This window comes from Elephantulus edwardii, unplaced genomic scaffold (assembly GCF_000299155.1).
Source record: "Elephantulus edwardii isolate Elephantulus edwardi_28Jun2011 unplaced genomic scaffold, EleEdw1.0 scaffold00020, whole genome shotgun sequence".
Lineage (NCBI taxonomy): Eukaryota > Metazoa > Chordata > Mammalia > Macroscelidea > Macroscelididae > Elephantulus > Elephantulus edwardii.
In genome coordinates, this window is record NW_006399770.1 from 1,127,900 (window position 1) to 1,140,392 (window position 12,493).

Below are 12,493 nucleotides of genomic sequence, written 5' to 3' on the forward strand. Positions count from 1 at the left end.
TGTGGCATCAGGATAAGAGGAAGACTTATCAATAACCTGCATTATGCAGATGACACAACCTTACTTGCTGAAAGTGAAGAGGTCTTGAAACGCTTTCTGTAGATGGTCAAAGACTGCAGCCTTCAACATAGATCACTTTTCAACATCAAGAAAACAAAAAATTTTCACTACTGGACTGATAGGCAGTATCATGACAGATGGAGAAAAGATTGAAACTGTTAATGGCTTCGTCTTTCTTAGATTCACAATCAACACACTTGGTTCCAGCAGTCAGGAGAACAGGAAATGTATCGCACTGGGAACGTCTGTCAGTCAGGGACTTCTCTAAATTATTGAGAAGCAATGCTATCAGTTTGAAGGCTCAAGTGTGCCTGATTCACACCACGGTCTTTTCAGTCACTTGCTAAGCATTTGAGAGCTGAATGATGAGTAAGGATAATAGAAAAAAGAATCAATGCTTTTGAGCTGTGGTATTGGAGAAGAGTACTGAATATCTCATGGACTGCTAAGAGAACGAACAAATATGTCTTGAAGAAGGTGCCGCCAGAGTGCTTCTTGGAGGCAAAGATGATAAAGCATTATCTCACATACTTTGGGCATGTTATTAAGAAAAGCTATTCCTTGGAGAAGGACATCATGCTTGGAAAGAAAGGTGGAGATCAGCAGAAGAGAGAAAGACCCTCAACCAGATTGAATGACATGATGACTGCAGTAACGGGCCTCAGTATGTCAGGGATTGTTAGGATCACACAGGATAGGACAGAGTTCAGATCTGTTGTTCTGAACCTATGGGTCGTACTTGACTTGATGACACCTAACAACAATTTTAAAAAAACAAAAACAAATACAACTCTTTGTTTAAATATCTTTGTTTCAAACTTGCAGTTTTGAGTTGATTTTGTTACTTGGAGGCCTATTTAATTGGCCTCAGTTGATCAGATAAGCACTAGACACATTCTCTAGAAACTTCCGTAGATTGAAGATCTGACACTATGGGATCATGAACCAATTATAGCTGATCCCATCAAAATGGGGAAGACACTAATTATCTAAGTTTGAAGAAGGCTCCCAGAGAGACAGAGAAATCAGGAGTGAATTTGGGCAAGCAGCTGTCCTCCAGCCAGAGCTTGCTCTGTTCACAGGTCAGCCAACCAGACACAGCAATCATTAGCATTCCTGGAGTGAGACAGAAAGTTCATCTGGACAGATGGATATTTAGATAGCTCAGTCTGCCCATTTCCTGGGCATTCTCTCCTCTCAGCAGGCAGCCTAGTCAGCAATCTCAAAGACAGTCACCCTGCACCCTCCCACAAGCACACACCAGCGGGCTTACACTCATGCACTGTGATTTTACAGAAAGCAGAGGGCCTGGTTCTGCGCCATCTTCATGACCCTTGCTACTTTTCAGTCCATTGTTGCAGCAATTGTATATTGCCTTTCAAGCCTGGAAGCTCATGTCCTGACACTGTATTGGACAATGTTCAGTTGTGATCCATAAAATTTTCATTGGCTGATTTGCAGATACAGAGTCCCAGAACTTTCTTCCTAGTCTTTTATTTTGGAAGCTTCATTGAGACATACTTCCTAGGGTGATTCACCTATGGCATAGTTTCAAGTATCCAAGCCACCATAGTAGAGCAAACTTGGTGTCACCTAATCTACTTGTTTTCACATCTCTAAAAGTGGTGTTCATTCACTGACCCATGCCTGGTATATGGCTAGAGTGTGAAGCCAGTTTCTCCTCTAATTAAACATCTCTGCATTTGCAGTGGTTTCCCTGTTAACTGGCTGATGTTCTGCCCCACACATCTCAGTGAGCTCAAACTGCCTTCAACTTGCTAATTGATGATCATGGGGATGGTCGCCCAGGTACACTACACTCAGAATGACCTTGACGGGACCGTGCTGAGGACTCAGTGGCAAGTATTACATTCATTTGTCATCCTTTGGAAACCAGCCTTACTTAGCACCCCTATGGCTTGCCTTGCTACCAGCCACTCCCCAGGATGAAGATAGACAGTCTTCTTCCATTAAGATTTACAGTTTCAGAGAGCTGGTGGAGGGTTCCTATGAATCAATTGACTTGATGGCAGTGAGCATTTTGTTTTGGTTTTATATAGGGTTTTTTTGTGTGTGTGTCATATCCTATTAAATAAGGATCCCTGGTGACACAACAGTTAAGCACTTGGCTGTTAAGCAAAACATTGTCCCTTAGAGCCCACCTAGCAGCTCCTTGGAAGGACAACTTGACCATCCGCCTAGATTATGTCCACAAAAGCTCCAGGGGACAGTTCCACTCTTGTCAGAGTCGACGTCCACTAGACTGGGACCTCACAGAAACAGCAACAACAACTCTTTAAATATTTAATTAGCAAGGAAGTGCCACTGCCAACCCAACCTGCATCCAGTGAAGAAGGAGTTGTTAACCTGCCACACTAGGAACACACTATTTGCAAAGAGAGAGCAAACACTTGACTTAGGTAAGCCACCTGAGGTTCATGTAGGGGTTGTGAGGGGGACACAGGGTCCTGGCTGCAGACCTGTGCTGTACAGCTGAATGCTTCCCCTGCCTCCCCACCCGCCCCAGTCCCTAGATGTCCTCTCTGAATTTGCCTGGTGCCAAAGAGATGGGAGGGACTCAGACCTGGGGCTTCCTGCCTCAAGGGAGAGCTCCTGCTGGGATAGGAGCTGCAATTGCATAGGTGTGCTTCTCTCTGAGGACTGTGGTTAAACTGGTTTCCACAGCCTGGGGCTAAGCTGGAATGAAGCCTTCCCAGGGCCAGGACTGAAGAGGGTCAGAGGCTAGAGGACAACTGAAAACTAAGATAGAACGGGAGGATAGAATCTACCTAGGCCACCCACAAAGAAGTGGTGCACCAGCTGAAGGTTGGACAGCAGGCAGGATCCAGTTGATATTCACAGGCCTCAGACTTCAGTGAAGAAATCAATGTAGACTCTCAATGGAGCTTTCCAGACCCACCCAGAGTTCTCAGATCAGTGATCAGGAGGACGGTTGTTAATGTGTTGGGTTGTGTCTTCAATAAAATTATATAAGATGGGTGACCATGGAGGGCATTATGCTGAGTGAAATATCTCAATCACAAAAGGACGTATACTGCGTAACACAACTGTTATAAAACGGGGTTAGGGGAAACTAAGAAAAGAGGGGATAGTTAATGAACACTGCATTGGGACAGATGAAGGAAAGAACTGTTTAAAAGGAAACTAGGATCAGGCATTTGTATGACAACAGTCCAGAATAAGAGTTGCATTGCAAAGTGCATCTGGGGAGGGCAGGGGAGGAGGGAGGAAACTGTGCAATAATGAATGAATATATATATTTAAAGTGAACTAGGGGAGAGGGAGGGAGGAAAAGGTGCAACAATGAATGAATGAAATCCAACTTTTCTGTAAACTTTTGTTAAAATTACAATGAAAAAATAATTTTTAAAAAGACATAATGAACTCTTAATCCCGAGAACCTGTATATGTAATCTTATTTGGAAGTAGTCTTTGCAGATGTAATTAAGTCAAGATGAGGTCATTAGGGTAAACTTTAACCAATGTGACTAGTGTCTTTATAAGAGGAGATGAGATTCAGACACACAGAACATCATGGAAAGACAGAGGTAAAGAACGGAGTGATGCGTCTCAAGCTAGGGATTGCAGGTGATACGAGAAGCTAAGGGAAAGAGAACAAATTCTCCCCTAGAGTCATGAGAGAGAACATAGCCCTGTCCTACACCTTGTTTTTTACTTTTAACCTCCAGTGGCCTAGTGGGTAAGGAGTTGTGCTGCCAATCCAAAAGCAGGCAGTTTGAACCTACCAGCTGCTCCATGGGAAAGAGCCGGACAATGTCGTCCTGTTTGATTTAAAGCCTCGAAAAACTTGCTGTAAGGTCATCTAATGAGTGAGTAAGAGAGCCTCTAACACTGTGAGAGAATAAAATTCTGTTAACTTAAATCACCCAGTGTGTGGTGCTTTGTTTCAGTAACCCTGGGAACTAACACAGGTCATCTGTGGCCCAAGGTCTTCCATCTTTGATGAGCTGGGTCATGTGGGTGGTGGAGATAGTTGAAGTAATCCTGTGTGAGCTAGTTGTCAACTCTGGTTGTGCATGTCTCTTCTCAATTGCACATTTGCTGACATCATAATCATACCTTGAAATGGGCCACAGAAGGAAAATTTGCACACTCTGGATGTGAAGGTGAAGGAGAAGAGGATTGGGAGAAGCTAAGGAATGGAAATTGAAAAATGCTACCAGTCAGGGTTCTAGCTTCTGGAAAGCCAGGCATTAAATGTTCACTGGCACACTCCTGAGTGGAGTAAAGGGCGAGTAGGCAAGTGAATGCTCTACAGAGGCAGGTGAGAGCTAAGGAATCCCAAGAAGTGTGGAGACACATTCAGAAGCAGTGACAGCAAAGTGCCTTTTTTAATAGTCTGGATTTTGACGTTTAGGTGCTTGGTTCAGCTTCTGGCTCAGCCACTTTCTAGCTGTGTAACTTTAAGCAAGTTACATAAAACTCTTTCATAAGATTATTATACTACTGCAGGCAAACTTACCAAGTCAGATGCCCCATCATGCTGGTCACGGAAACGGGGTGGGGGGGCTGGGGTTTGTGATTCTGAGCCATGCTGCAGTCTGAGAACTTGCAGGCACACAGCACCAGCAGAATCTGTGCGGGCAGCAGGAATGTAGGTGCTGACAGCAGCATCCAGCTAAGACCCAGAGTCAGGCAGATGCCCCAGGCCGCGCATGGACGTGACCACATTCTGGACTTGAGCTCTGGGGCACTTGTGATGGCTTATGCTAGCTTTTAATATTTTTTACACTTCTAAAATAGTGAAAACATCAATGTGTGTTTATTTTTAATCCTTTAATATTTACCTGGCCAGCTGACTGAAAGAGATCCATATTTATTCCTATCCCCCAAACAAGAGACCCAACAATGTGGAAATTATTGAACAATATTACTAATATCACACACAAGAAAATCATGCGGCAGATTATAAAAAAAAATAAACATGACTGGAGTAGTACATTGACAGAGAACTACCAGAAATACAAGCTGTGTTTAGAAGAGGCTGTGGCAAAAACATATGGAAAAAAAAGAAAAAAGAAGTGGCTGTAGCGCAGAGACATGTCAGATGGATTTTGGCTGAAAGCAGAGCATCAGAAGAATTTTTATCTCTGTTTCATTGATTATGCAAAGACATTTGACTATGTGGATGGCAACAAACTGTACTAACTCTGAGAATACAGGGAAATCCCAAAACATCTGATTGTGCTCATGTGAAACCTATACTTGGACCAGGAAATAGCTGTCAGAACAGAGCAAGGAAACACTGCATGGTTCAAAATAATGGAAGAAGTGCAGCAGGGATGTGTCCTGTCTCCATACTTATTCAATATTTGTATAGAATGGGACTTTATGAGGAAAAATGTGACATCAGGATTGGAGGAAGACTCATCAACAACCTGTGTTATGCAAATAACACAACCTTGCTTGCCAAAACTGAGGAGGACTTGTAGTTTTTGCTGTGGAAGGTCAAGGAGTGTAGTCTTCAATATGGATTGAAGTTAACATCAAGAAGACAAAGATTCTCACTACAGGGCAAATTGACAGCACCGTAATGGATGGAGATTGGGGTGGTTAACAATTTCAGCTTGCTCAGGTCCACAATCAACACTCTTGGTACCAGGAGTTAGGAAATCAAAAGATAAATTTCTTTAGGGAGGGCTGCTATCAGGGACCTCTTCAAAGTTCTAAAGAGCAATAATGTCAGTCTAAAGACTAAGGTGCATCTGATGTAGGCCATGGTCTTGGCAATTACTTGCTGTGCATCAGAGAGCTGGGCAGTGACTAACGATGACAGAAGAAGAAGCAATGCCTTTGAGTTGTGGTGCTGGATAAAAGTCTTGAATATACCATGGACTACCAGGAGAACAAATAAATCTATCTTAAAGAGGATGAAACCAAATTTCTCCTTAGAGGCAAGGATTTTGAAGCTCCATCTCTCATATTTGGAGCACATGGCCAAGAGGAACCAGTCTTTGGAGAAGGGCATCATGCTCAGAAGGGTGGAGGGACAGCACAGGAGAGGAAGACCACAGATGAAATGGATTGATATGTTAACTGAAGCAAAGGGGTTAGGTGTGTCGAGTCAGTGAGACTGGCTCAGGATAGAGCAGGATTCAGAGCTGCTGTACATAGAGTCACCGACAACTTCTTGGCACATAACAACAATTCTATTTTAATATTTTTAACGGATATTGTTGAACTGACCCATAGCTGGCCCTCTAGTGGGTTTTTAGAGGCAGTTAATCACAGAAAAATGCCCATCTTTCTCCCGCAGAGCACCTGGTGGATTCAAACTGCTTGCAGCGGGATTCTTATTCCTAGGCCACCAGAGACTTATAGTTAATATTTTAATATATTCTTATCTTTTTCTTCCAAATAACTTGCATCATTTAGTGTGATGCTTGACCTTTAGAGGGGTTTTGGTTGATACAGATGGTATTAAAAATAAAGAAAAGGAGTAAACTTTTCAAAGAAATTACCAGTGAGACCATCCTTGATGGCACACAGGCACCATCTCTAACTGGCAGGTGACATTTTACCAAAGAGCTGCTTCTGTCCCTCCAAGATGCTGAGCCGAAGGTAGAGTATCCTAACTCGTTGTTGCTTACAAAATTAGCGGAACACTAGAGACTTAAAAACTCCTTTTTCTTGCCCTCTTTTTTCCCCTTCTGAGGAGACAAGAGAGATCTTTCCTGTCTACACTATGCCTGGTTTATGGAGGCTTCCTGTTATCTCAATGACTCTTGGTTGATGGCACAGGACCTTTCAGACCAGCAGATCATTATTCATGCTTGCCACATTGTGAGAACTGCTGCCAGGGCCCAGCTAACTGTGTTGCAGTCTGTGGATTGTGTCAGCCTGTGTCCTGTGAGGTTAGCCTGGGGAGTGATTACTGGCCTGAGTTATATCCAATTCTGTAGTGTGTTGGGGAGTGGTGTAACAGAGTGGTAGGAATTATACTGAGGAGTGTTCTTGGCTGGACTCTTCCACAGTTCACCTGCTTCCAGCCAACTGCTCTTCTTATTTGGCCTTGAGAAGGATTGGCAACGACAGAATACAGGACCTTTCTCCCATTTCATTATATTGCACAGCTTCTCTTCAGCCACCATGCTCTTAAATGAGTTGGAAATTTAAAAGTGGTGATGTTACCGAGGAGATGAATGGTACCAAGAGGGGAGAGAACCAAGGTTGGGTCTAATTAAGTGACTGGTTCTGACAGGGAGATGTTGCTCCCAGATTTGGTCAATATTTCTCAGATCTTTCCCTCCTGGGTCCTCATGAGTCTGTCGTACTTTAAAATTTACATAAACTAGGAGGCTCAAAAGCAGACTGTGGTTACATTAACCTCTCCCCACCCCCCTTGTTGTGTACTGTCAAGTCAGATCTGACTGCCACAGGAGAAGATTGACACCACCTCCTTCTCCAGAAAAGCATCTGATGGATTTGAATCTGGCATCCCCGGATTTCAGCATAGCTTCTTGCCACTAGGCTACCAGAACTCCCTACAATAAGCTTCTTTGAGAATTGAATGAAAGTGGCATAAATTTAGACCATCCTTGAACTGGCTCCCAATTAGGAGATCTCCCCAGGCAAATTCTTTCCCTGTGCTGGACTTGGCTCTTGGTTCTAAGGCCTGTCAGCCAGGCTCTAGCTTCACAATGATGATCAATCCATCTACAGAGGGCCAGGCCTGCAGTACACTTCAGAAGATCCTGCACTCTTCCAGCCACTGCTGGGGTTGGGGCCATCCCTGAGAACTCTCCTTCCTCCACCTGTGCCCTGGCAGGCCAAGCTAAATGGGTGGCCTGGAAGAGCAGAGACACGAGGCCCTAGCTTCATCCTGATCTTTCTCTGTGCCAGGAAGAAATGAGTAATAGAATATGCTGCTTAGATCCCTCTTCCAGACCAACATATTCATTCTCCAGGTTGTTGGGAGTTTAGTTGACTGGTGGAGTATATCTGGATAAGGGCAATTCCATTCAGTGGCTGGACAATGCAGAAGTCTCAAGACCTTGCCTTTGCTTCTAAAAGTCCAGCTTGGATTTTAGGACTCTGTACAGTGTTTAGTGATGTCCCTCTCCAAGGAATAGCCCCTTCTATTAAAGTATTTGAGACTAAGCTTCACTATCCTTGCCTCCAAGGAGCACTCTGATTGCACTTTCTCCAAAACAGCTATTCATTCTTTTTTGCAGTGTCTTTTTATTCAGTCTCTTGTCCAGCACCATAATTCAAAGGCATAAATTCTTCTTCTGTCATCCTTATTCATTGTCTGGAAAAGATTTGAATGGCCTGAATCAGGTACACCTTAGTCTTTAAACTCACAACATTGCTCCTTAATATTTTGAGAAAGTCCTTGATAGCAGACTTTTCCACTGCAAGGCATTTTTTTCTTTAATTTTTTAATTGATATTTTAATGAAAGCTATAGAGAACTTGGATTTCCACTCATTCATTGTTGTACATTTTCCTCCATACCCACCCCCAGTTAGCTTTTCTCTTTGAAAAAAAATTCATTATTGTAAAACTTCCTTCTCCCCCTACTCCCCTTTGCTATGCAGCTCTTATTCTTGACTGTTGTCATACAAATAATACCTAATCATATATTCTTTTTAAATAGTTCTTTGCCTCATCTGTTTCAATGCAGTATACATTATTTATCTCATCTTTCCCAAGCTCCCCCCAACCCCAATGTGAGTTCTGTTTTATAACAGTGGCATTATGTAGTGTTTATTCTTTTGTGACGGAGATATTTCACTCAGCATAATGTCCTCCAGGGTCATCCATTTTGAATAATATTTCACGAGTTCTTTGTTTTTCAGTGCTGCATAGTATTCCATTGTGTGAACACACCACAACTTCTCTATCCATTCGTTTGTTGAGGGAACTTGAGTTATTTCCATCTCTTTGCTATTGTTAACAATGTAGCAATAAACACAGATGTGTATATATCTGCTTCAGTGGCAGTTCTGGGTTCTTTAGAGTATAATCCCAATAGTGGAATTTCTGGGTCAAATGGTATTTCTATTTCCAACTTTTTGAGAAAGCATCATACTGCCTTCCATAGTGGTTGCACCATTTTATACTCCCATCAACAGTGAATAAGGGTTCCAATTTCTCCACAACCTCACCAGCATTTGTTTTTTGCTGCTCTGTTGGATTTTGTTATTGTTATTGTGGTGAGATGATATCTCATAGTTGTTTTGATTTGCATCTTTCTTAGAGCTAGGGATTTTGAACATTTCTTTATGTATTTGTTCACCATCTGAATGTCTTCTTTGGTGAGGTGTCTCTTCATATCCTGTGCCTACTTTGCAGTTGGGTAGGACCTTTATCTTGTTGTGGTGAGACATTTTTTTCTTGATTGCTGGTACCAATTATATTGATTGTGGATCTAAGTAAGATGATATCACAAATAATTTCAATCTTTTCTATATCTTGATATCGCCTAGTGGCTCAGTAATGAGAATTTTTGTCTTGATGTTGAGATGTAATTCATATTGAAGAATTTAGTCTTTAATCTTCTGCAGCAAGTGCTTCAAGACCTCTTTACTTTCAACAAGCAAAGTTATGTCATACACATAACACAGGTTGTTGATGAGTCTTCTCCAATCCTGATGCTACATTCCTCCTCATAAAGTCCACTTTTCCAATGATCTGCTCAGGATACACTTCTATCCAAGTGATACATCACTTCTTAGGAAAGAACCAAAGTCCCTTTTGTTTCTGGAATAGTTCTGTTTTAAAAATAATTTTACAAAAAATTATCTTTTAACAGTTGTTTCAACAGTAGTTGAAATTGGAAAATGCACACAAAATACTAGTTTTATCAGCTTATTTACCCAATCCCAAGAGTTCAATGAAGAGAAATGAGAGGAGGAAAAGTTTGCAGTAACTTGCGTGACTTGAAAAGTCATGGTTGATGATGGGCCTGTTCCAAGGCACCCAGGTCCTACTGCCTGCTCTTCAGGTCTGGCACTCTGGTGGCATTATCCAGAGAGAGTTGCCCTGCTAAAGGGCGAACTTCTCTAGTGTTTAAATCCACCAGACACTACACGGGAGAAAGATGGGGAGTCTCCTCCCTTATGATCTGCAGCTTTTGAGACCCAGTGGAGAGTCAGCTGAGTTGGAAGCACATCAGTGGCATGAGTAGGTTTTCCATGTAGCGGTGGCAACAGCCACTGGTATCCTGTGCAAAGGAGGGCTCTCTACTGCTCGGTGTTGGGTTAACTGTTACACTAATGGTTTATATTGCACAAGCAAAGTGTCTTGGAAGGGAAATAAGTATGAGCCCCCCCAAGAACATCATTACTTTATAGAAAATGGAGAAGGACACTAACACACAAAGGGGGCGGGGAATAGCAGTCCTGGACCATTACCTAATCAACAAGCACCTCTTTGTGGTCCTTTAGGAATACATACAGCTCTAAAATTCCAATGATTGAGGCAATGTGTTTTGTCCATGCTATGGTGTGCAGTTCTTCCCAAGCTACACAAATTGTCTGACAGCCCACGTCGAGCAGGAATAAATTCTCTTCTCTCCTATTCTCCATCAACTTCATCAGTTGCTGGCTCCTGCCTGTGGGGATTCCCGCTGTGTTTTGGTCTGACCCTGTGGTCAGTGTGACTCCAGATAACCCGAGATGGGACATGAAATGAAAATGAACACGGTACAAAAGCTCCCAGTGATCCTCCTAAGTGATTAAATAAATACGTCCTTTCTACACACACACACACACACACACACACACACACACACACACACACAGTCTCCAGCCTGTAGTTTTCATTTGTTTTACCAGCTTAATGGTGATAAAAAGGTCTGGTGTTATTTCACCTCTGAGTTGTGTGAGTAAAACGATGTCACACAAACCTTCAGGAAAGATTAACTGCTATAGAAAAGGTAAGCCTTCCCACTGGCAGCCATAACTTCATCTGATTACTCTGCATCTTGCCCTTTGTGTTGAGGGAACAAACGACTGGGATTTGGAGTTATGCTTTCAATGTCCCCTGTGTTGACAAGACCAAGTCGAAGGCTGCAGGCGGCTGCTGGGCGTGCTCCCACCCCCACCCCTTCTTGGGGCTGACAGAGCAGTTCTCCAAATGCTTGCAAGGATAAGGCTGAATTCCACCCAGCCTTCAAAGCTGGAGCCAAGACTCTGCATTAACAAATAAGAAGTTTCATTTCTTTGACTGTGGGAGGGCTACAGTCATCCTTTAAATGGCCATTCAGTTTCTGGTTCAATAAGGTTTTGATTGAGCAACACTTTAACTGCAGGATGAAAGTCCCTGACTTCAAAGCGCCTGTGATAAGCAGTGCAGTGGCCATTGTCACAGTTGGCACCCTGTTCTCACCTGCTGAAGGGGACTCCCTGAGTGGAGTGGAGTAGCTCAGTGACAGAGCTGGGGCCTGATGTAGACGCAGGTGTGAGGGCCTCAAGGGCTAAAGCTTTGGAAGCATAGTTTTCTATGCAAAGCTATGGGAGCATTTATTTTACCTTTCTTGGCAAGATTTACTGGGATCACAATCCCTGGTGACGTCAGGTATGCACAGTAGAGCTGCTCCTGAGGGTTTTCAGGGCTGTGACCGCTGCTAAACAGATCACCAGGCGTGCCTTCTGAGGAACTTCTGTATGGGTTTGAACCGCCGATCTTTGGGCTTCTATCAAGCACCCAACCATTTTCCCGTCCCAGGGACTCCTGCTGTCAATTAAGTCATAATAAAGTACTGTAGATTCTCACAAAAGAGAGTACACAGGCCAGCCCAGTAGTCAACCAAGGCCATTAGTGAGTGCCCACGTCTCTAAGAATATGAAGGAAACACCTGCGGGCTTTCGGCAGTCACAGATGTGGGCGGGCTGGTTGGGCTACTTCTTAAGGCTTCCAAAGGAAGTATCCTCTGTGCTGAGTCTGGACAGGCCCTGGTGTATGTGTGTGTGCGTGCACATAGTGGGGAGATCTGTGTACCTGTAGGAAAACCTCTTCACCGAATTCATATAACAGGACAGAGAAAGGAGAGGCTGATGTGTCCTCAATACTGAGAAAGAAACTTCCACTAGTCGGTGAGAGGTCCGCTCCAACAATGCGAAACCAAGCCAGCATCCTTTAGATATCACCATTGACTATGTAGCTGTGTCTTTTTTCCTCCCTTGGACGAAGCTAGATACAGACATCATTGTGCCATCAAGGACTCCTTGGAAAACAATTGACCAGCACTTAGTCCCTTCTCTATGAGAAAAGGTGAAGGAGGCTCCTTTTTGTGATTAATATTCTGTGTGAAGTGACCAATGTCCTGCTTTCATGGACTCATAGTAGTTCCTACTGCCCCTGCCCCATACACAAGTTATAAGGTGACATTCACCACAGACCTCAGACTGGCACCAAAGAAGGTGCATCAGAACACAAGTGAGAGC